We start from the raw sequence: 24245 nt of genomic DNA on the forward strand, positions 1-24245 counted from the left end.
TACCTTCTTATCCTTCCCCCAGTCCCTTTACCATCACCAGTCTGGCTCCTGAAAAAAAACATTGTGGACTGCCTGAGAGTGAGTCAGGAAGTGGGAATGGGTGGGTGTGGAGCAAGAATAAGAAGACCCTGGGTACTGCAGGCTCTGAAGAAAAGGAGGGAATTCCTTTTTTACTTTTATCTGGAAAAGAGGAGATTTCCCTGTGCTCTTGGGCTGCGGTAGAAATACCTGATTCTACCAACTGCTAATGTGGAAATTACTAGCACTTTGGCTGGTTCAGAATAGTACATTAAAGAGTCTCTTGGTGCAGTCCTAAAACAAGCAAAATCTTTGATAATATCCAAGCTTTACAGAATGATGGGGTGAGGTAAGTATCCAGCAGCTTTATCTCCGGTGGCCTTAGGCAGTATGGGTAGTAGTGAGGCCTGTGTAGCACAGTGGGGCACAGTATTTGACCTCGTTATGATTATTGCTATTTTAGTCATCTCCTTTGCTGCCAGCCTTCAAGGGTGAGACCCTTGCTTTATTGCCTGCTGACCTGCCTCTGAAGAGAACCTAGTCTTCCTGACCTGCATGGGTATTGAGGCGACTCTTAGGGAAAAGAAGAGCATTCAAGAAGAGTTTATGGCTGTTTTCTCAGTGATCTTTGAGAAGGGCCAAGACATATCTGAGTTTAAGTCTTGGCTCCATTTGTTACTAGCTCTGTGACCGTGGGCAAGTTATTGAGTTATCTGCTGTCTCTCTGGCCTGAATTTTCTCAGCTGCTTTAGAGCCACAAAGAGGAGGGGAGGGAAGGATAATACTTATAACTACCACCAATAATTGTGAGAATTAAACAACAACAACAAAAGTGGGTGTAAAGCACTTAACATAGTACCTAGTCCATAGTTGCTCAAGTGTTAACCATGATTATCATTTATTATTTATCAGCTAGAAAGTCTTAGCTGAGAAGGTATCTCCATCAAAGTCAATAATTATAATTTCTATTTCAATATACTGCTTAACTCTGTGGTAAGCAATGTTCTAGGTGCTGCTTGCATTTAAAACTTTTAGAATTCTCACTCCAAAAACAATAAATGCTGGTGAGTGTGGAGAAAAGGGAACCCTCCTACAATGTTGGTGGGAATGTAATGTGCAGCCACCATGGAAAACAGTATAGAGACTCCTTAAAAGATTAAAAATAGACTTACCATATGATCCAGCAATCCCACTCCTGGGCATATATCCAGAGGAAACTCTAATTCGAAAAGATACATGCACATCAATGTTCATAGCAGCACTATTTACAATAGCCAAGACATGGAAGCAAACTAAATGTCCATCAACAGATGATTAGATAAAGAATACACACACACACACACACAAGAATACTACTCAGCCATAAAAAGAATGAAATCATACCATTTGTAGCAACATAGATGGACATAGAGATTATCATACTAAGTGAAGTAAGTCAGACAGACAAATATATGTTATCACTTATATGTGGAATCTTAAAAAAATATATATATATATGAACTTATTTACAAAACAGAAAGAGACTCACAGACGTAGAAAACAAACTTATGGTTACCAGAGGGGAAAGGAAGGGGGAAGGGATAAATTAGGAGCTTGGGATTAGCAGATACAAACTATTATATATAAAATAAACAAGAAGTTTCTTCTGCATAGCACAGGGAATTATATTCAATATCTTGTAATAACGTATAATGAAAAATATATGAAAGAGAATATATATGTATATATAAAACTGAATCACTATACTGTACACCAGAAACTAACACAACATTGTAAATAAACTATACTTAATTAAAAAATTAAAATTCTCACTATAACTCTAGAGGTAGATACTAATATTATCCCCATCTACAGATGAGGAAGCCAAGGAATAGCATGCTTAAATCACTTGCCTAAGACTCCACGGTTGGATACTGGTAGAGTGTAGATTCAAACCCAGAAAGTCAGGTTTACAAAGTCTGTGCCCTTAACCATCGAGGTATGCGGTTAAATAATCAGACAAGAACCGAAAGGAGATGGGGAATGGATGATAGAAAAGGCACAGGTGAACAGCCAGAAACTGAAAATTTAGAGTTTGGGTTGGTCCGGAAGTTTAAAGGCATCATTATGAACTGTTTATGTTGTCAATTTAATTAACAAGTAAGTTAAGCTCCTATTTAAAAATGACTTGGTAAGATTACAAGTCAAATTACAAGAAGGTTGAGAAAATATTCAATAGCTAACTATAACTAACAGGATAGGCCTGGTCTCTTACATCTTTTACCAGATAAGTGCCCTGGATCTCCGAACCAAGCAATCTGCGTGCCAGGGGGCGTGTCGACGTGCCAGGGGGCGTGTCGACGTGCTAGGGGGGCGTCGATAGTCCAAGGAACATAGGCGTGAAGGGGTTAATGCCAGAATTGGGGGGTGGGGCGAACGGGGACGAAGAGGATTGTGGGATATCCGTTGTACGTCGCCCCATGGGCGCCTGGGATATATCCAGTGCGCGTCTCTATTATTACCGACCCTAAATGGGGGCCAGAGGCGGGTTGGGGTCTAGCCAGTGCCGCCGCAGCTGCTCTCCGAGGCCGCAAGACAGGAGCCATCGGCCGCGGCCCGCGGCGGAGAGAGAGGATGAGGCGGAGGTTTGTAGCACTTGTTTTGAGCTGAAGGCGTAGGCACGTCCTGCCGCCAGCCGCGCAGGAACAGGGGAACGGAAGTGAGAGGGGGTGAGGACTAGGGGAAACTGACAGACAGACGGACCGGTCGGCGAGAATTGATGACGTCAGTGTCGCAAGTGGGTGTGTAATCATGTCGTGAAGGTATTGAGATGTATGACTCTTCTGGGTAGTGTTTGGGCGTGGGAGAGGTTGGGAACACATGAGTGGAGAGTAAAGTCAGCAGGGTGAAAACGTGTTGTCAGCTAGGCACCAGAACATACAATCCTACCTATAAGGGATGATTTTATTGGGCCCTTGGTTTCAGATTCTTATTTTGATGGGCTGGCTGGGTACTGCACTAGAAGCTCTGTATGAGGAAAGGAATTAACCTTTATCCTCGACACTTACTAGACTGTTTTGCACTACTGAGTTTTGGTTGGTTTATCACAAAGCAATAGTAACCCAGAGGTAGAAATTTTGGTTAGCATAAAAGGAATGGAATTAAAGGAGCAAGGAAGGCAAGTAGTTATTAGAAGAAAAACAGACTAATGACATAGCATTTAGTTTTGCTGCTGCTGCTGCTGGGCTCTTTGATCCCAGAAACCCCAGAGTGGGGTTTCAATCTATCTGTATTGTTGTAGTATGAATAGTTCTTTTCTTTTTATTGCTGATTAATAGTCCATTTAATGAGTATACCAGAACAGGTCCATTCACCTTTTGATGGACATTTGATTGTTTTCTTAACTGAACATCTTGCTAAAACTAGCCGAAGTATGTGGGAGTTTTCTCTAAGGAAACAAGTAGTAATATTAATTAACACCGGCAAACTAATCAGTGAATAACAAGATTTACTATTATAGTTGCCTATAGTAACAATCCTTTGAGGAAATTCCACTAATCATTTTTCAGTCAATTATCTTGAATTATTTATTTAAAAAATAACTTCTACTTTGCTGTGGTTATATGAAGGCTTGCCTCAGTATACCTTATTTGAGGTGTTTACATAAAACACTTTGATAGTGTTAGTGTTGAAACTGTGAAGACTGGTAGCTCTTTAATCTTCCTTGGTAACTGTACTTAGTAACCAGAAGGTAAGGGACGTTTGCTCTCCTCTCATTGTATGAAGCTGGAGGAAAACACAGTATTATTTCCAATGACGTGTATAGAAATTTTATTCTTTTAATCTGGCAGAATTTGGTTTACTTTTAAAGCCTCCATATGTGTCTATATTTTACACACACGGGTAGTTCTTGCTGAGTAACTCATTCTACCTCTAGGTTAGAATAGAAGTCCTAGGACTATTGTTGGAATTCTGTAATTGGTGAGTACTCAAAGATAGTGGTTATAAATGTTGAGTACAACCACCAGCTGACCTTCTGGTCATGGGCCAAGTACAGAATGTCTCAGTCTCTTGTTTCATTGTAAAAATTCATGTGAATTTGGTGTTTGGATCTTTCAAATGTGTTCCAGCCACACTGAACTCCCCCATAGGAACCTTGATCATCCTTCTACTGCTGATTCTGCTTATTCCCTCTATACATTCTTCCTTGAAAAGTATTTCTGTCCATTCACACATACCCCAGTCTTTTGCAACACTCAAGGCCCAAAGTCAGTGCCACTTGTTTGGAAACCTAGATCGCCTGTTCTCCTCTGCATCATCTTTCCCTGTTGTAAATAGGTTTTCGTGTACAAGGATGATAATGACAGGGACCTTAGGGGGTGTGGTATTGTTTATTTATCACAGGTTCTTATCTCATGCATTATATTGATGCATGAAAGGAGAAACACAAAGCCAGAACCCCCCAGCTTTTTCTGTGCTTGTGTTTTTCCACTGCTCTCTTACACCACTTGTCTCTCCCTGGTAGCAATTCTGAGGACTGTGAGGCAGCTCCCACTGAACTCTTGTTTAGTGTACTGATAAAAGAAAAATGTGATGTGCTGGGCACAAAAATATCTTCATTTTATGTAAAAACCTTCTTGGGAAAGTTAGTATTTCTTTAAAATACAAAGGAAAAAAAGCAGAGCTCATTACTAATTGCTGCCTTATATTGGGCTTGCTGTGGGCCTCACAACGGGACAATGTGGCTGGGGTCTAGGGTTGCCCAAGAGGTCCTGCTCTCTCGGTGAAGCTGACCCCAGGTAATGGAGGCCATAGGTGTGACTGAAAAACAAGAAATGAGATGGATAAAGCCACATACCCTTTAGCCCCTGTACTCACTGACCTGTGGTCATCATCCTGGTAACTCCTACCTCAAAACTCACTAAGGAAATCCCCTGCCTCCCTCCCCCCACCTGAATTCTTCCCCCTTTGGCATAGTAGTCTTTTGTCTCTTTACCTTTGCTTATTGGGTTATGAAAAAGATACCTTTTCCTTGACTTTATTCTAATGTTTCTTCTCCTGATTCCCACCCCAGGGCCAAAGTGACTTGAACAAATATATATAGGAAAAGTGTCTCCTTGTCTGTGGTGCCTGAAGGTACAGTTTCTAAGATTTCAACTCTGGGGCGGAGGGATTGAGAACAGGAAACCCACTTTGGCCTCAACGTAGTCCTAAATCACATGACTTATAAGAACCTCTCCATCCGAGGAGTTAAGGGAGCATGCCCAGATGGAGAGTGCAGACTCTGGAGCAAGACTGCCTGTGTTGCAATCTGGGCTCCACACCCTGTAGGCCTTGATGACCCTGCACAAGTTTCTGCCAACTCAAATCTGCCGTTGAGCCCCTCTAGTAAATGTTTGATGTATTTTTCAACTCCAGAATTTTTGTTTGGTTCTTTTAAATAATTTTGTCTCTTTATTGATATTCTCTATATGGTGAAGCATCCTTCTCATACTTTAAGTCTTTACACATGGTTTGCTTTAATTAGTTCTTTGAGCATATTTCTAATAGGTTATTTGAAGCCTTTGTCTAGTAAGTCTAATGTCTCAGCTTCTACAGGGACAGTTTTGACTGTCAAAAAATCAATATTGACTGGTTTTCCTGTTTGGGCCATTCTTTCTTTTTTTCTTTTTTGTGTGTCTCATAATTCGTTGTTTTAAAGTGGACATTTTCAATAATGTGGAAACTCGAAATCACATTCACACTGCCAGGGTTTGTTGCTGTTTTTATTATTGCTATTTGTTTATTGTCTTCCCTGGACTAATTCTGTAAAGTGTGTGTTTCTTATTGTGTGTAGCCACTGAAGTCTTGCCCAGTTACATCACTAAGCTTGTAGCTTAGTTGTCAGCTGATAATTGGTCAGAGGTTTCCTAAAATGTCTTAAACCAATAACCCTCCCACCTTTTGCATAGGGGCTCTGTGTGTATTGTGGTACACTGTCAGTGCTCTGGTAAGCAGTTCACAATTCTGCCTTAGCCTTCACTTCCTGTTTTTACAGACTTTCAAGGTTAGCCAGAGGTGAGAGATGAGCACCTTGTCACGTTATTCCATGTATTACAGCCTTCCACATGTGTGTACTTTTAGATCCTCAGGAGTGTGTCGTAGCTTTTCAAAGACCTTTTTGGACATCTCATTCCCCAGATCTTCCTTAAAGCTTTTTGGCCAGTCTCTTGTTTTCCCTAACAGGTATTGTGGCCTAGACAGCTGTGATGTTAAACACTTGCCACTAATTGTGTTTGGTAAATACCCTGTAGATAGGGCTTTTCCCATTATCTCATTTTTCCTTTTGAGTTGTGTCAAATAACTCCAGGCCATGCCAAGGGATTTTTTTCAGGGAGCTGACAGACAGATCAAATAGTGGCAGTGCTCTAGGGATGGGAGTTTTTGAGGAGCTCCAAGCTGCTCTGCCCTTTCTCGTGACTGTTAAGCAGCTGGTTTTCATCATTTACTGTGGGTACAAGGCTGCTGGTTTTCAAGGCTACCATTTTTCAAGGATACCGTTGAGCAGGAGAGAGGGTGATGAGAATAGGAAAGTTAAAAGTCCCCAAAGATCAGTGTTCTTAGCAAGATTCAGTGGTTTTCTTGAATAAATGCTCCTTGGACTGTCTGCAAGCTTTTAGATCATTTCCAAAGTTCTGAAAACATTGGTTTTTAACACCTTTTGCCAGTGTTCTCGTTGTTTTGGAGGAGTGGATTTTCCTAGGTTCTTACTATACCATTCCAAAAGCCCCTACTCATATATTTTATTCTGTTTAGGGTACAGTTAGATTTCCATATGAAATAACAATTTTGGTGTATGGATATTTGGATCAGAGCATCTTAGCAGTGGGCAGGATTTGGACTAATAGTGAAAATGCTGAAGACGGCCTCTTCCTGTGTCTTCAGGACTTAAAAGACTGTCCTGAGCTGAGGCTGGGCTGTGATCATGAGTAGGCCAGTGGGTGAGAACTGTGGACAGCCAGTGAGATAATGTTGTTTTTTCTCCTAGTAGGCTGTTTCCTTCTGTGCTTATAAATACCTGAAAACCTTGAGATGTGTTTGAGCCAAACTTCTCCAGGAATGGGCCACCAATTCCCCTTTACTGTTTACTATATTTCCCAGAAAGTTTATTGGACTTGGACCTTTCCTTTAGAAAGAATTTGGAAGAGAATGATATTAAAAAGAGGGAAACAAACATTTGTTGAATGAATCAATGAATAGTGGGCTGGAGAGATCAAGGAAGGCTTCCTGCAGGAGGCATGGGATTTGATCTGGTTTTACAAGAATGGGTGCATGTTGGTTACTTGAAGAAAATGGGTGATAAGTAGGAAAGCAGTTAAATTTAATGGAACCAACTGAGATTGCTATAATTAATTCCCCTCACTGAGCCACTGTAAGAATAAATCCCTGGGAACCCTCCTACACTGTTGATGGGAATGTAAATTGGTGCAGCCACTGTGGAGAACAGAATGGAGATTCCTTAAAAAACTAAAAATAGAGTTACAGATGATCCAGAAATCCCACTCCTGGGCATATATCTGGATAAAACTCTAATTCAAAAAGATACATGCACTCCAGTGTTCATAGCAGCACTATTTACAATAGCCAAGACATGCAAGCAACCTAAATGTCCACTGACAGATGAGTGGATAAAGAAGATGTGGTATAAATATATATATACAATGGACTTACTCAGCCATAAAAAAGAATGAATGTCATTTGCAGTAACATGGGTAGATCTAGATAGAGATTATATTAAGTGAAGTAAGTCAGAGAAAGACAACTATATGATATTACTTATATGTGGAATCTAAAAGAATGGTACAAATGAACTTATTTACCAAACATAAATAGACTCACCAACATAGAAAACAAACTTATAGTTGCCAAAGGGGAAAGGGGGGATAAATTATGGGATTAACAGATACACACTACTTTATAGAAAATAGATAAACAAGAACCTACTGTATAGCACAGGGAACTATATTCAGTATCTTGTAATAATCTATAATGGAAAAGAATCTGAAAAAGAATATATATTTGTGTAACTGAATCACTTTGCTGTACACCTGAAACGTTGTAAATCAACTATACTTCAATAAATTTTTAAAAAGAAAGAATAAATCCTTGGGAGAAAGCCAGATACTAGGCAATGATAAAAAAATAATAATAAGGGAGGAGGCAGTATATCATAGTGGTCAAGAATTCAGGTTCTGATGTCAGATTGCTTAAATTCCAACCCCAGGTTTTCTGCTTATATGCTTTTTAGCTCTATGATTCTGGGCAATTTTCTTAACCTCTCTGGCTGTATTATCTTAATCTGTGAAATGGTAATACTTTCCTGCCTCACAGGTTTGGTGAGAAATTAAATGGGATAATTCATCAATAGTGCAAAATACAGGACCTAGAGATTGTCATTCTAAGTGAAGTTAGCCAGAAAGAGAAAGAAAAATACCGTATACCACTCATATGTGGAATCTGAAAAAAAGGAAAAAAGAGGACGCTAATGAACTCATCTACAAAACAGAAACAGATTCGCAGACATAGTGAACAATCTTATGGTTACCGGGGGAAAGGGAGTGGGAAGGGATAAATTTAGGAGGTTGAGATTTGCAAATGTTAGCAACTGTATATAAAAATAGATTTTAAAAATTTTTCTGTATAGCACAGGGAACTATATTCAATATCTTGTAATAACCTTTAGTGAAAAAGAATATGAAAACGAATATATGTATGTGCATGACTGGGACATTGTGATGTACACCAGAAACTGACATATTGTAGCTGACTATACTTCAATTAAAAAAAATAGTTCAAATTACAATGCCTTGTACAGAGTGAGTGCACACCAAAACGCAGCCATATATTTTTTCTGCTGGTTTTCTTGAGATATAATTGATGTACAGCACTGTATAACTTTAAGGTGTACAGTACAGTGATTTGATTTAAAGACATCATGAAGTGATTATCACAATAAGTTTAGTGAACATGCATTATCTCATATAGGGACAGAATAAGAAATGGAAAAAGATTCTTTTATTTGTGATGAGAACTCTTAGGATTTACTCTCAACGATTTTCGTATATAACATACAGCAGTGTTAAGTATATTTATCATGTTGTACATTACATCCCTAAGGCAGCCATATTTTTAATCTATGAGTCCAGCCATGAATCCAGATACCAAGTGTGCAAAGCTAGAAACCATGTAGGTATGATCAGAATTGAAATTGTTTTTGAATGCTTCCTGCAGTTGCTTTGTTTATTTCTATTCAGTTCACCTTTAGATTTTGGTAGCATCTTCTTGAAAATGCTAGCATCATGTTAGGTAGAATCATATGGAGTGTTTTTTGTTTATGTTTGAGACAGAACATTAAAGGGAGAGTACTCACTTTGGGGGCAGAGGGTGCAGGGCTGCAATGAGGCAGGGATCCCACAGAGAATCCTCCAGACCTAGGTGAGATTCAGAGGGGTGGAGCCAAGTTCTGGATCAGCTTAACCTCCTGCTAGGAGATTCTACTACCTGAGTTTTTCTTTCTCCTTGGGTTTCAGAGGTCCACAGTTCTTATTTATTCCATCATCAAACAGGCATTGGAGTTAGTGGGGGGTTCAGTAGTATATTTTTTAAACCAGAGCATGGGCTCTGGACCCAAGAGAGGCTTAAATCTGAGCCCTGATATTTCCTAGCTCTGTGACCTTGGGCAATTTACCTAAACTAACCTTTCTGCACTTCTGCAGGATAATAATATCTATCACATAGGATTATTGTAAGAGTTAAATAAGTTAATACAGGTATATATAAAAGACTTAGACAAGTTCGTGACATATATTAAGTGCTCAACAAACTACTTTCATAGTGGGTGGGGAGGTGACTATTTTAATTCTCTGTTTACATGTTTAATTTTCTGTTTATATGCTCAATTTTTTTCGCCACTGTGTCTCCTATGCCTAGTAAGTTTGTTAGGTGAATGAATGAATGCTCACTGGTAAACAATCCTAATAAAGTGAGAGATGCTACAAGAGAGCCTGAGTACAAGGCCCTTTGCAGGACATGGAGGATATACTATGCTATGCTATGCTATGCTATGCTATGCTCAACTCTGAGCAGTTCAGGGAACGTTTGTTTGAGAGGCACTGTTCCCTTCCAGAATTTCCACAGTGCAGTCAGGAACTATGAGAACAAACTGCATCCTGGAACTAGGAGGAAAAGCAATGCTAGAGAGCCACCAGGTGGCAGTACCGCACAGGGAGTCAAACAGCAGAGGCAATGATGAGCCCTTTCCAGCCAAGGGTTCATGTTTATGTCTGACGCAGTTTTCTCTCCTCTCCACAGAAATTGAAGCTGTGATTTCTTTCCCTTTGTTCTGCTCGTCTTGGAGCACTGCCATTCCTACTCAAGGCTGCTTGGGAACCATCTGGCACTCTAGCCGCTCGGTCTTTACCAAGCAGAGGAGAGAAACGATACTGAGTTTCCAGTTCTTCAAACGTTGGGCTTCTAACTCCCACATTACTGATCTATTTCTCTTGCTCTGCCCTGGATGGAATTACAAGGGTGAGTGAAGTAAAACTAACATTTTTTGAGACAGCAGGCACTATATCAGAAATTTTATATAATCACGTCATTGAATTGCCACAGAATGCTAAGATTAATTTTGTCATTTATTTTATCCATCGTCTTGCTTCTGCAATTATTAACATGTGTGGCCAGTCTTGTTTCAGCTATACTCCCCACCTAACACCACTGGATTATTTTCAGGCAAATCCCAGATAATTTTTCATTTTATAATTTCATTTTCTGTACTTTCTTATATACTTCTAAAAGATGAGGACTTTTAACACACCATAGTACCATTATAACACTTAAAAACCCCAACCAACAACAATACCCTAACATTATCAAATATACACATAGAGTTCAAATTTACCTGGTTGTCTCAGTTTTTTAATTGCATTTGGTTAATTCAAATCAGGATTCAAACAAAGACTAGATTGAATTCATTTGATTCCTGAGCTGTAGGCCATTTTACATAGAGGAAAACTGAGGATCAGAGAAGATCATCTGTTCAGTATTCAAAAATGATTCTCTATTGAATCAGACCTGGTACCAGATGTTGGGGAAACAAAGATTAGGAAGACCCAAGTCTCTGCTTCAAGGAACTGCATTGTATGCTCCTGTAATGCTATGTGAATATATCTATCACAGGACTTAATACATTATGTTATTAGTATGTGGTTATGCATCTGACTTCCCAGATAGGTGGCAAATCCTTAAAAGGCAGGGGCCAGTTCATGGCCAACATTGCATTCCTAATAAATACTTAGCCTAGCCCCTGGTACATAGTAGGTATTTAACAGCTATGGAGAAAGGAATCATTTTGTCTGACTGGGCCGTGGGAACCAGTGAAGAGTTTCCAGCAGGGCAGTGGCATGATAAGGTTATCGCAGTAGGGAGGTGATGCACGTCATCATTTGGATGGGAGGCTTGACAGGCTGGAGGCAGAGAAGGGACTATTGTGGAGTTCATGCTAAAGAGGGTGAGAGCCAAACTAACGCAATGGCAATGAGTGTGGAAAGGAGATGGACTGGAGAGTTACTGAGGATGTGAATTTGGCAGTCTTGGTAACTTCTTAGTTGTAGAGAATAAAAGAAAATGGAGAGTTCCAGGTTTCTGCTTTCCGTGATGGTGGTGCCACGAATTGATTCAGAGTAAAGAAGAGAAGCGAGTTTGGAGTAGAAGATGAGTCCCGTTTAGGGACATGTTAAGGTTGTGTCTATGTGATCTTCAGGAGACACTCCCCCTTAGGATGTGTGAGATCAGAGCCCAGGCAGGGAGGTCAGGAGTGAAGATCAGGGAATCACAGCGTGTTGGTGGAGCTTGAAAGTCTGACAGGGGATGCCATCACTCAAGGAGAAGACATGCAGTGAGACCGGGAGTGGACTAAGGAGGGAACCCCGACACTTACCAAGGGGGTGGAGAATGAGAAGCCCATGAGAAAGATGGAAAAGGAACAGCCGGGAGATTGGAAGAAAACCAGGAGAGTGTGGTGCCACAGAAACCAAGGGAGGAAAGAGTTCAGGAGGGAGGGCAAGCCAGTGGTTGGCATTCTTGAGGCAGGTAAGGAGGGGATGGTAGAGAATAGTTCAGTGCTGCGGCCAGGGTGTGGTTGGTGGTGGATAAGTGGCAGGAGGTGAGCCTAGAAAGGCCAGTTGGGCCCTCATCCAAAAGGGCCTTGGTGTTAAGACTTCATTCTGTAGATAATGGGGAGTCATCAAGAGGTTTCAAGCAGGAGTGACCTGGTCAGATCGGGGTGCTCTAGAAAGGTCAGCCTGACGCAGCATGGAGGTTGCTGTGAAGGAATGGGGCTGAAGACAGGGCTCCTTGGAGTGGAATAAAGTGTCACTTGGGCTGTCAAGGTACAGACTATCTTACAGGATCTTTAGTAGATAAAATGGGCAGGCATTGAAAACAGCTAACACTGAGCACTTATCATGTGCCAGGCACTGTTCTCAGTGCTTATGTGAATTATCTCACGCAGTTCTCACAACCAATCTGTGGGTAGATAACATTATTGATCTCATTTTATGCCTGAGGAAACTGAGGTACAGAGAGAAAAAGCAATCTGCTGAGGATCGCAGAGCTGGTAAATAACACAGCCTAGATCCGAGTCCAGGTGGTTGTTTCTAGCCCACTCTAACCTGTTTCACTGTATGCCACTCTTAAACTCTAGATTGTTTTGCCTTGATCAGATGTGTTAGGATTCAGTTCAGCTGTGAGCTCTCAGCCATCCAAAATAACAGTGGATTAAACAGTAAAGAAATTCATTTCACTTTCATGTTAAACCCTGAAGGGTTGAATGGCCTATCATCGTCACAGGATGACACTTGTCCCCATGGTACAAGGTAGAGCTCCAACCATCACATCCACGCTCTAAGCAGAAAATGCCGGGTAGGAGGAAGGGAAGAAGGTTCCTCCACAGGTTCCAGCTGGTGAAACCCTGAATTGTGTCTTCTGGTAAAGACTGTTGTACTCATCTATCAGGTCACTGACTGAGGCCTGCTCTGTGGCTAAAAGCCTTAAAAATAGGAAATCTCGCCTAGTTCTAATCCTATCTTTTAAGTGTACGTTCTCTTCCAGTTTCTGCCTGCTTCAGGTTGTTTGTCAGTACTTTCAGGTAGTTGTTTTTTAAGGGTTTGTCTAGAGTATATCGTTGTTATATCTGAAGGAAAGGTGGGCTGGATAGAAGCTACTCAGTCATTTCCTGGAAGCCAGAACCTGCCTGGTCACTGTTATATAACCTATGGCCACTGTAGCAAGAATGTTCTAGTGTGGTAGTAAGAAATTATACCCGGATTCTATCCAGATGTTCCCTCTCAGTGATGTGGCTTGATAAAGGCAGTTTTATAACCATATTAAATGTGATAAAGTTTCAGGATGACGGGTTTGGAGGTATAAGAAGCTTAATAAGCCCCAACGTTGGCTTTCTCATGAGCTGAAATAACATCACTCTGGACAGGCCGAATCTCACTGCTACCAACCTGAGTGCCTCTTCCCATGAGGAGATTCACTCTAAATATTCCCTATCCTGGTATGTCCTGGCCACCTCTGCTTTAAAAAAATTATCAGAGTTTATTATAGTAAATGTAACTTCTATACAATTTATAGATCAGAATGAGAGGCCAAAACCTCTACCCAGTTCTCTGCCAGATCTACTATCTGGGATGGAGAAGAGTGGATAAATTGAAAAGCTTTTTAGCAGGTTGAATGGTCATGGATTGGTGACAAAGTATATGAGGGAGAATTAGAGGGTAGAGTTAAGGATGACTTCCAGGTTTCTGCCTTGGGCATCTGGAAGGATGGTCAGTACAAAATAGAGAATATAAGAAAGAGCAAGTTTAAGGGGAAAGATGAATTCATCTTTGACCATGTTTGAGGTACCTGTGGGAGGGAGTCAGAATACATATGAGTCTGGAGGACTAGAGAGAGATATCGGATGGAGATATATATTGGGGAATCTCCAGTGGGTAAGTGATAGATGAGGCCATGGGTATAGATGATATAGCCAGATAGCATCTTCAGGGTGAGAGGAGAATTGATAACAAAGCCCGGTAGTTAAAGGGGAGAGCATAAGGAATGAGTCCCTTTAGAAAACTGAGAAACAGCCAGAAAAATTAAAGGCAGACAAGGAAATGTGGTATACAAAAGCCAAGGGACGAGAATTTCACGAAGGGGTTGGTGGTCAGTAGGGTCCAGTTCAGCAGAAAAAGCAAACAAAGCAAGTACTGAAAAGCATGCATTGGATTTAACAACTAAGAGGTCTTTACCTCAGAGATTGCAGTTTCAGTGGAGTGGCAGAGTGTTGCCAAAGTACAGTTTGGGGAGTGTACAGGGGTGGTAGACTTTTAACACGTGTTTCCTGTTAACCATTCCTCCCAGTAATCATACTTCTGTATAGTCCCTTAGTCTTGAATCTGGTAGGCTCTGTAAGTAGGTTTGACTGATAGAATGCAGGAAAGTGATGCTGCCTGACTTACGAGGGTAGGTCATGAGAAGCTGTGAAGCTTTTGCCTTGGTCTTTTGGAGCCCTGAGCAATCATGTAAGAAGTCTGACCTCCCTGCTAGAGAGACTGCGTGGAGAGATGGTGAGACGACATGGGGAGAGAGAGAAGCCCAGCTGCACCCAGCATTCCAGATACCCCTCCCAGGCGCCAGACGTGAAGGAAACCATGTTGGATCTACCAGATCAACCTCGCACCAACTGGATACCACTGAGTGACTCCAGTAGATGTCATGTGGGGCAGAAGAATTGTCCAGTAAGCCTTGCCCAAATTTCTCACCCACCCAATCATGAGTATAATAAAATGATTACTGATTTCAGCCCCAGGTTTTGTGGGTGGTTTATTGCACAGCAATGTATAACTGGAACATTGAGCATTGAGGTAATAGAGATTGTATATGCGTGTTGTACTTCTGATAAGCTTGGAAGATGGCAGCTAGAAGGTCTCACAAGATTGTGGGAGGATTTTTTAAAAGATGGTGGAGACTTCAGAATGTTCACATGCTGATGGGGAAGGAGCTAGGAGAAAGAGGATTGAAAATGTGGAAGAGAGAGGCAATGGCTGGTACATGAGGTTTCTGAGAAGGGAAAGGATGAGATCCAAAACTCCAGTGAAAGAGCTGATCTTGACTGTAAGGGTAGTGGGGCACTTTAGCCTCTAAACTAGGAGATGTCTGCCTTCCTATGGATCTTTAAAAAGTTTTCCGATCGACTAAGCCTGAGAGAATATATGGAAGTTAGCTGGACAGTAATGGATCTCCCAAGAACTGGTTAATTGAGGTACTGTCTCTGGCTTACTCACTTAACCCAGACCGAGAAGTGACTAGAATTCACATCCTTGTTTCTGTTTTTCCTCTGTTGACTAAGAGCTTATTCTGTACCAAGAACGTCGGGAACAGGGATAGGTGTCAGGCTTGAAGATTGTGATAAAGATTTGGAAAAGCTGTTGTGAGAAATAAGAGCAGAAAGTAACTAAAGTTTTGTGGGAGGATTTCCAGGCAGTATTAGATTGAAAGCCACAAAAAAATGAGATTGCACTGATTATTATACCTGTGATATTTTTTATCAGCTCTTAGAAGCCATGACATAAGAGAAAAAAGTCCTTGCATGGATTCAAAGCTGATGTCTTCAGGGCAAAGTTTGATGAGAATATTGGTCAGAGAGTTTGAAGTGATTGATTATAAGATGTAGAATAAATAAGCAAGGAAATGGGAAGCCATGCTTGGAGAAAAATGGAGGGATCGAGGAGGTCTTTATAAGGTTGAAGAGTAAGTGCAATGGGAATAGGAGTGAGAATGAGCTGGAGAGACAGAAATAGACTAAAATTCATTGTTTCAAGGATAAAGAATTCTAGGTGACCATAAAGTTTAGGGTATGACCATGGAGGAAGGTCATTGGAGACAAGATGATCAAGGGAATGAGAGGCCTGGATGTTGTATGAGTAAAAATGTGGACCTTGAAATCACTTAAGATAATGGAAAAACAGGCTTAGAAAAGAAATTAATTGAGATGCCATATCCCTCAATGAATGTAAGGGAGTGAACAGAGTTCAGAAGCTGACAAAGCAAAAAGGCTGTGATGTGTCTTACAGAGAAAATGCATGCATTAGATAAGCTTCATTCAGGTACGAGTTACAGTGATACTAGCTGTGAGTTCAATTTATTAATTTAACAATAGGGTGCATCTAGCAAAGGGAAGAGGAAACTTACTGATCTATAGGTGACACCACTCCAGAAATTGCTAAACTAACATCTGTTGTGTGTGATGAAGCTATGGGAAAGATGGAAAAGTAGCTAAATTTGTGGATTCAGAGGATGACAACCAAATTTTATAAAGCCCGGTAGACAACATTGTTGTGAGGCTGCGAGCCAAGGAAATTCAGTCATGTTACCCAGAGTCAGGAAAATGTTAGACCCTTCTCGCTAGTGTTTTATTATAAAGAAATATTGCATATAATTATTTTAAGTAATATAAAATAAGATGTCTTTAAACAGAAATACAAGTGAAACAAGTTATATGTTGATTGGTTGATGAGACGGTGACCAGGACTTGCAGGAACCTCACCCTGTATATCCATTAGAAGCAATGACTCAGCATTTGCTAATTCAGCGCTCGAGATAATTTTATTGAACATAACTACTATATATAGTGAGAATTGACGTTTGTGTGTATGTGTGTGTGTGTGTGTTTTGGAGTATTTTAATACAAATTTCAGTCATCTGAACATTTCCTTTGTAAATATTAAGTATGTTTCTCCAGTATGTTGGTTCTCCAAGTGTGGTCTGGGGACCTTGGGGGCGCCTGACACCTGAGTTCAAAGTGTCTGGGAAATCCTCCTTTTTCCCACTACATACCTCCATAAGATTGGATTTCTTTATATACTTCAACCAAAATAACTACAACTATATCACAGTGCTGAAACAAATATAAGAATCTAGCTGTCTTTTATGAAAGCAGACATGAAAGAGATTTTCAAAAATAGAAAGCATTAAAAAAATTTTTTTGTTTTGAAAATATAGTTATTTTAATAAAATATGTTCTTTATGTTAACATGTAATGGGTTTATTGTTATTTTTAATGAATTAATAAATATTTTTAGGTATTTTCAGTTCTGATTTTGAATATAGTAAATATTGATAGATCTGTAACCTACATAAGCAGAAGCTCTTTAGGGTCAAAGAAATAGTAGTAATATGTTTTTACTATGCGCATGTAATTTTATTTTAAGCTATATTGTAAGAAAGCTGTCAGAATTTAAAAAGAAGCACTAGTGCTAGCACTAGTCCTTTGAGCACATGTTTGTGAAACTTGCCAAAAGGAGGAGGAATTTTTAAACGACTCCAGCTATGCATGAAAAGGAACTAACACAGAATGATTCTCGTAACTAAATTCACCAAGGCTACTTTTTGAAACTCTGGAATCCCACAGTAGCTTTTCAAAAAAAACCCTTTTTGGTCTCACAGGGTGTTGCGAAAGTGCTGCTTAGAGGCCCACTTGCCTGTCACCAGGCTTACTCCAATGGTGGTATCTTACATAATTGTAGTAAAATATCAAGTCCAGGAAGTTGGTATTGGTATAATATTGTTAACTAGACTACAGAGCTTATTCAGTTGTCATCACTTTTTACATGCATTCATTTTCATGTGTGTAGCTCTATACAGTGTTATCCCATGTATGGATTTGTGTAACCACCACCACCACCGTCAAGATAAAAACTGTTCATTATCTCAAAAGTGCTCTCCCTTGTGCTACCCCTTTATGTTTTCAGCCCCTTGCTTCATTCTGTCCTTATACCCTGGCAATGATTAATCTCTTCTTAGTCTCTCTAGTTTTGACATTTTAAGAATGTTATGTAAATAGAACCCTATAATATGTAACCTTTTGGGATTGGCTTTTTTTTTTTTTTTTTTTTACTAAATGAAATGCCTTTGAGGTCTAGCCTAGCTGCTGTGTATATCAATAGTTTTTTCCTATTTATTGCTGAGTAGTATTCCACTGGATGGATGTACCAGAATTTGTTTATTCAATCACTAATTGAAGGACATTTGGATTATTTCCTGCTTTGCCATTATGAATTAAGCTGCTGTGACTATTCATGTACAGGTTGTTGTGTGAACACGTTTTCATTTCTCTGGGATAAATGCCCAAAGGTGTACTTGTAGGGTCATATGATAAATGTCTGTTTTGTTTTATAAGAAACTACCAGAATGATTTCCAGAGCCTTATTGTTTTACATTCCCAGCAACATTGTATGAAGCATCCTATTTTCCACATCTTTGCCAACATTTGGTATTGCTATTTTATATTTACCCATTCTAATGGGTGTATAAGGGTAGCTTACTGTGGTTTTAATTTTCATTCCCCTAATGGCTAATGACGTTGAATATCTTTTCATGTGTTACTTTGCCATCTGTGTATCTTCTTTGGTGAGATTCTGTTCATGTCTTTTGCTCATTCTCTAATTGGATCATTTGTTTTTTACTGTTGAGGTCATCTGAGAATTCTTTATACATTCTAGATACCAATCCTTTGTTGGATATGTGGTTTGCACATATTATCTCCCAGTCTGTAGCTTGTCTTTTCATCTTCTTACAGCACAAGAATTTTTAATTTTGGTCAAGTCCGATTAATAATGTTTTTTTCTTTTATGGATGTCATTTTTTTTGGTGTCTAGTCTGAGAAATTTCAACAAGATTGAGGTCCCAAAGATTTTTCTCTTATGTTTTCTGCTGAAAGTTTCATAGTTTTACATTTTATACGTAAGACCATGATTCATTTTCAGTTAATTTTTGTATCTGGTTTGAGGTTCAAGTTGAAGTTCATTTTTTTTACCTGTAGATGTTCAATTGTTCAAGCACCATTTTTTGAAAAAGCTGTTCTTCTATTGAATTTTTTACACCTTTGTCAAAAATCAGTTGGGTGTATTTGTGTTGGTCTATTTCTGGGTTCTTTATTTGGTTTCCACTGATCTGTGTCTCTCATTCCTCTAATAACACACTTTCTCAATTTACTGTAGCTATATAATATGTCTGATGAATAAAGTGATTCTCCCCAGTTTATTCTTCATTTTCAAAATTGTTTTAGCTATCATAGTTACTTTGCTTTTCCTTACAAATTTTAAAATAAGCTTGTATGTATCTGAAAATTCTTGCTGGGATTGTGATACTAATTGTTTTAAACCTAGAGATCACTGTGGGGAGAATTGACATCTTTACTATTTTGAGGCTTCCAGTCAGTGAACACTGCATGTCTCTCCATTCTTTTAGATCTTTGCTTGCTTGCTTTCGTCAGTTTGACAGGAAGAGGTACACCTACGAAGGGAGAGGACTGGTAGAATTTCAGTGGCTTTATCTTGCTCTGTGAACTCCGAAGCCTTAATTGCCTCCTTTGTGGTGACAGCTCTCTCATAAGTTCATTGTGAAGATTTAAGGAGACACTACAGATCTGAGTCCTGCCTCTGACATGTTTGTTTTCCTCCTTATTTTTCCTCTTTTTAGTTTTTGGGCCTCTTAAGTCCTATCTGTGAACCCACATGCAAAATAATGTAACTGACTTCCATGGGGTTGTTGCGAGGAAATGATGTGAGAGAATTCAAGTGAAGCTCCAAGGAGGCTGCCTGGCACAGAGGAGGGGCATGATAAGCAGTGGCTGTATCAGTATCACTATATGAATGTATGGAGGTAAAACTGTAATTTCTTCCTTTCACTGAGAGAAACTGGTGATAGAAATCAGGGATCTAGTCCAAAGACCTGCCAGCACAAGGCAGGTAGCAGGATCTTGCTGAAGGTTCGGGAGAGTGGAGGAAGTTCATCCCCACACAGCAGACAACGTGAAAGAGAACCTCAGAGCCAAGTGCCTGCTATGACCCAGCTTTTATAGAAAAAGAACTGGAACATATATGTTTGTGTAAAAGCAGATCTGGAAGAACATATACCAGTCTGGACTGTGGGGAGATGGGGTAACTTTCACTTTTGCTTTTACTTTGTTCCTTTCTGTGTTTGAAAACTGTTTCATTTTAATTGAGCATATACTACACTAAACAATGTTAAAATGATTTTTAAAAGGCCAATCAATAAAAAAATAACCAATCAGTAAATTACACTAAAAAATCTCAAGGCAGTTTCACTCAAACTTCTCTTCCATTCAGCCTCCTGCCTGGCCCTTAGGCTCCCTCATCTCCTTAGCTTAGCAGCTCCCATCCTCCAGAGTTCCTTCTGCAGTTATCCTTGTACAGAGAAGTTTTGCTGCTATCTTCCTGTAGACCTAGGCCATCTCATCCAAGTCCAGAGAGCCTCACTCACCTCCCTAAGCACACAAGCATAAAGCATTCTCGCAGGTGTGTTCCTAAGCAAAGACAGTTCCTGTTCTGAGAAGAATTATTTGATTAGCTCTGAAAGGATTTTTATTCTCTCTGCCTTTGCATGGGTAAAGTAACCTAAGGCTATGGAGTTTAATGGAATTCCCTGTGAAGAGGCTGAGGGAGGGCTTAGGTAATCCACCTACAAACCTGTTTGGAAAATTTGGAAAGAAGCATTTGATGCAGTTATGACGGCATTCTGTGGCATGGCAGTTAAAATGCACCAGGCCCTCTTAGAAAATTCCCAGATGTGCACACATTTCATTCTCACCACAACCCTATGAGGGACTTCCTGTTATGACTCCAGTTTACCAAGGAGGAAGCTGAAGCACAGTGAAGTTCACTACCATGCATAAGTTGTAAGGGAAGGAGCCAGGGTTTCAAGAATGCCCAAATCATGTCCCTCCTCTCTTTATCCAACTGCCCAACCCCTCCGTAGGCAACCTGCTTGGCTGCTTTTATACAAAATGCAGTATTGGAATCAGGAGATCACTGCTTTAAGAGCTCAGTCAGTGCTAACTCCCAAAAGCCAGAGTGAAGAACCTGGTTTATTTGGTACAGTGTAGCAAAATGTCCAGCTTAAACTAAATTTCTGATTACCTTCTTCATCCATATGTTATTAAGGGTAGTTATGTCCTTATAAAAGGAAGATTTAGGGTAGCTAAACAAAGAAGGGGGTGATGTAGTCTCATTCCACAAAATGCAAGTGAGATCAACCTTTTTTCAGTGGAGTACTTCAAGACGTGGTATTTAGCAAGTGTCAAGGTATAGTGATTGGGACTGTAGAGCTAGAAGTTTACAGAAGCCTGTGACCATCTTGAGGCTAAATTCTGCCCTTGGTCTTCAGCCAGTGAAGTGCCTGCATCTGCTGGAAGTGGATAAGAAAACATGTAGAACTGAATGATGATGAAAAATCTGATTTTCAGCCAAGCTTGTGGAATACACCACAAACAGTACTAGAAAGCAAATTTAAAGGCAAAGTGTGTATATTTAAAGTGAAAGACTGGAAATAAGTGCAGCGAATGTCCAATATAATTTAGGTAAGGTAGAAGGGAGGATCCAATAAAGATAAGAGTAGAAATCATTGAAGTAGAAAACAAATAGAAAAGTCAGAGAAACCAAAAGTAAATTTGTCCAAAAGACTAGTAAATGAACCTCTGGAAAAACTGACTCAGAATAAAGAGAAATGCACAAACAAGAATAAAAAGAATGTATTCTAAATGCCACTGAATTATACACTTGAAGTGGTAAATTTTATGTTCTATGAATTCTTCCCCAATAAAAAAATATTTGGAATGGAAAAGGGGAGAGTAACTATGGATAGGATACAGATGAATCATATCATTTGATATGATGTTTAGTAATTGCTTTAAAATATGCCATTAAAAATTATAGGGAATTACAGATGAAGATATGCAAATATTAATTCTTGAAGCTGGCTGATGGGAACACGAGGGTTCACTATACCATTCTCTATCCCTTTGTATGTGTTTGAAAAGTTCCATTAAAAAAGTTAAAATGCAACTCCCTAAATCATTTGAAAATGTGGGTAATTTGGTGATTTCTTAGAGTTGAATAAATATGGCATATTAAAGTCTATAGTAGCTCTAATTTAAAAGAGCATTACAGGCACGTGAAGAAATGAGGAAGGACCCTGAATGTGAGCCAGTGCTACCAAAGTAGGTCATAGAATGGGCCACCTATCCCCCCTGCTCCTGTGGAACATAGTCCTTCATTCAGCAGCTCTGCTTCTAGGAATTTCTCCTCTGGAAGTATTGGTCACATGTGCAAACCACAAGCATGTAGACCCCAGACTGGTTGGAACCAGAAGTTTAATGATTAAGCTCCCCTAAACATCATGCTGTTACCTCACCACCAACCAGTCAAAAGAAAGTCCGTGAGCTGCAGCCCTCACCTGAAATGTCTTTAAACCCTGAAAGCCACTGGGGAGTTTGGGTCTTTTGAGCGTGAGCTGCCCAGTCTCCTTGCCTGGTGCCCTGCAATAAACACTGTACTTTCCTTCACGACAGCCCAGTGTCAGGAGATTGACTTTTCTGTGCAGAGGGCAAGCAGACTCGAGTTCCATTTGGTATCAGTAGTTCTATTTATATAACGTTTGAAAACAGAACAACAGTGTTGGGGATTCATATTTGAGTGGCAACGCTCTAAAGAAAAGCAAGAAAGTAATAGCTATAACTATCATGAGAGTGGTTTCCTTTAGGGAAGAGGAGAGAGGCTGTGATTGCACAGGGGCTCACAGGGATTTCAGGAGTTCTGGCCTTGCTCTCTTTCTTGATCTTTGTAGTAGTTTGCTTTTATAACAATTTTTTTCTCTTTCTTCTCTTTTTAAAAATTTTTTCTTTTTAAAAATATTTCTAGATTAAAAAATTTTTTAATTGAAGTATAGTCAATTACAATATGCCCATTTCTGGTGTACAGCATAATGTCTCATATGTAGAGTCATGCATATATATATATATATATACACATATATACATACATTCATTTTCATATTCTATTTTATTAAAGGTAATTACAAGGTATTGAATCTAGTTCCCTGTGCTACACAGAAGAAACTTGTTTTTTTAATCTATTTTTATATATAGTGGTTAACCTTTATAATAATTTGTTAGGCTGTATACTTATATTTTATGCATTTTCTGTTATTTCGCCCTCAGTAAGAATGTTTTAGAACCTGAAGATAATATTAGGATTATCTCAGGTTTAACTGTGATAATGAAATGAAACCATGTTGAGCTCTTAGAATATGCCTGGTACTTTGAAAGACCTTAATAAATGTTAGCTATCTACAATAAAAGTTTGCTGTTATGTTTTTCATATTTGTTGCCTATATTTCTCAGCTTGTTGTTTGTCTTTTATTTCTGTTAATGCTGTCTTTTGAGTTATTGGTCTTGAAGGAGGATTAATAAAATGGCCTCCCTTCGGCTAATGGATTGCTTATTATGTTTGCCCTTAAAACAGTCAGCTGACCTGACTGACCAGTTGCTACTCACAGTTCCAGGCCCATTGTTAAAACTAAAGCTATTGATCTTACTGTTTATACTTTATTCCAGGAATCGAAAGCTATAATCATGCTTGGTCTCTGAGTCGATTTCCAGGGAGAAGGTCACAGAACTGTAACCTTACAAAGTAGGCTAAATACCAAAAAGACCACACCTTGAGTGCTTACAGGATAAAGAAAAAGTGACAACAGCTAGCCTCTATAGAATTGGTCGCCTGGAGGCATCATGATGCCAGTCTAAGTCTTCTGATGAGAAAATGATTCTGTTGATTGTTATCGATGTTTTATTGTTTGAGCTGTGGCTGTATAACCACCCTGCCCCATCCCCAAGGTGGGGTCACGGTTTTGAAGGCACTAGCCTGCTGTGAGTCCCCTTTGCCCAGCAAAGTAATAAAGCTGCCTCTTTTTTTCTAAGCTCCAAGACCCCATCTCTGAGTTATTTGGCTCGTCAGGGAAGGGGGCCAATCTTTCGGCAACAGCCTTTGCTTTATAATTTCTTTCATCATTCTTAACCATAGAAAGTCTTCTCCAGTACAGAGATTTAATAAATATTTTATTTTCTTTGCAGTTTCAAAAGGAGTTGCTTTTGATCATTTGATTCTTTTTCTTCATTTCATAACAACATATTTAAAAATTAGTACACACTTGGATAGGATAAAATCTACATTTATTTCTCAAATTGACCTGGAATTCATATGTAATGTCATGGGAGAAAATAAACTGATCTTTTCTCCAATCAGGTAATGAAGTCCCCCCTAGCACCACTATTTAACAATTCATCTCTTCCCCACTGAATT

General features: G+C 39.6%; 2 long non-coding RNA genes across 2 annotated transcripts; one reads left to right on the plus strand and one right to left on the minus strand.

Annotated features, from left to right (window-relative positions):
- LOC116661814 lies at positions 1-2320 on the minus strand. The gene is made up of 3 exons (XR_004317773.1): positions 2273-2320; positions 1191-1237; positions 1-48 (listed from the first exon to the last, which is right to left on the minus strand). It is a non-coding gene; the product is annotated as an uncharacterized LOC116661814 (long non-coding RNA).
- A 139-nt stretch (positions 2321-2459) lies between these two features.
- On the plus strand, positions 2460-14895 carry LOC116661960. Its single transcript, XR_004317918.1, has 3 exons — positions 2460-2642; positions 10348-10566; positions 14635-14895. It is a non-coding gene; the product is annotated as an uncharacterized LOC116661960 (long non-coding RNA).
- Positions 14896-24245: the final 9350 nt, after the last annotated feature.

Source organism: Camelus ferus, chromosome X, assembly GCF_009834535.1.
Source record: "Camelus ferus isolate YT-003-E chromosome X, BCGSAC_Cfer_1.0, whole genome shotgun sequence".
NCBI lineage: Eukaryota > Metazoa > Chordata > Mammalia > Artiodactyla > Camelidae > Camelus > Camelus ferus.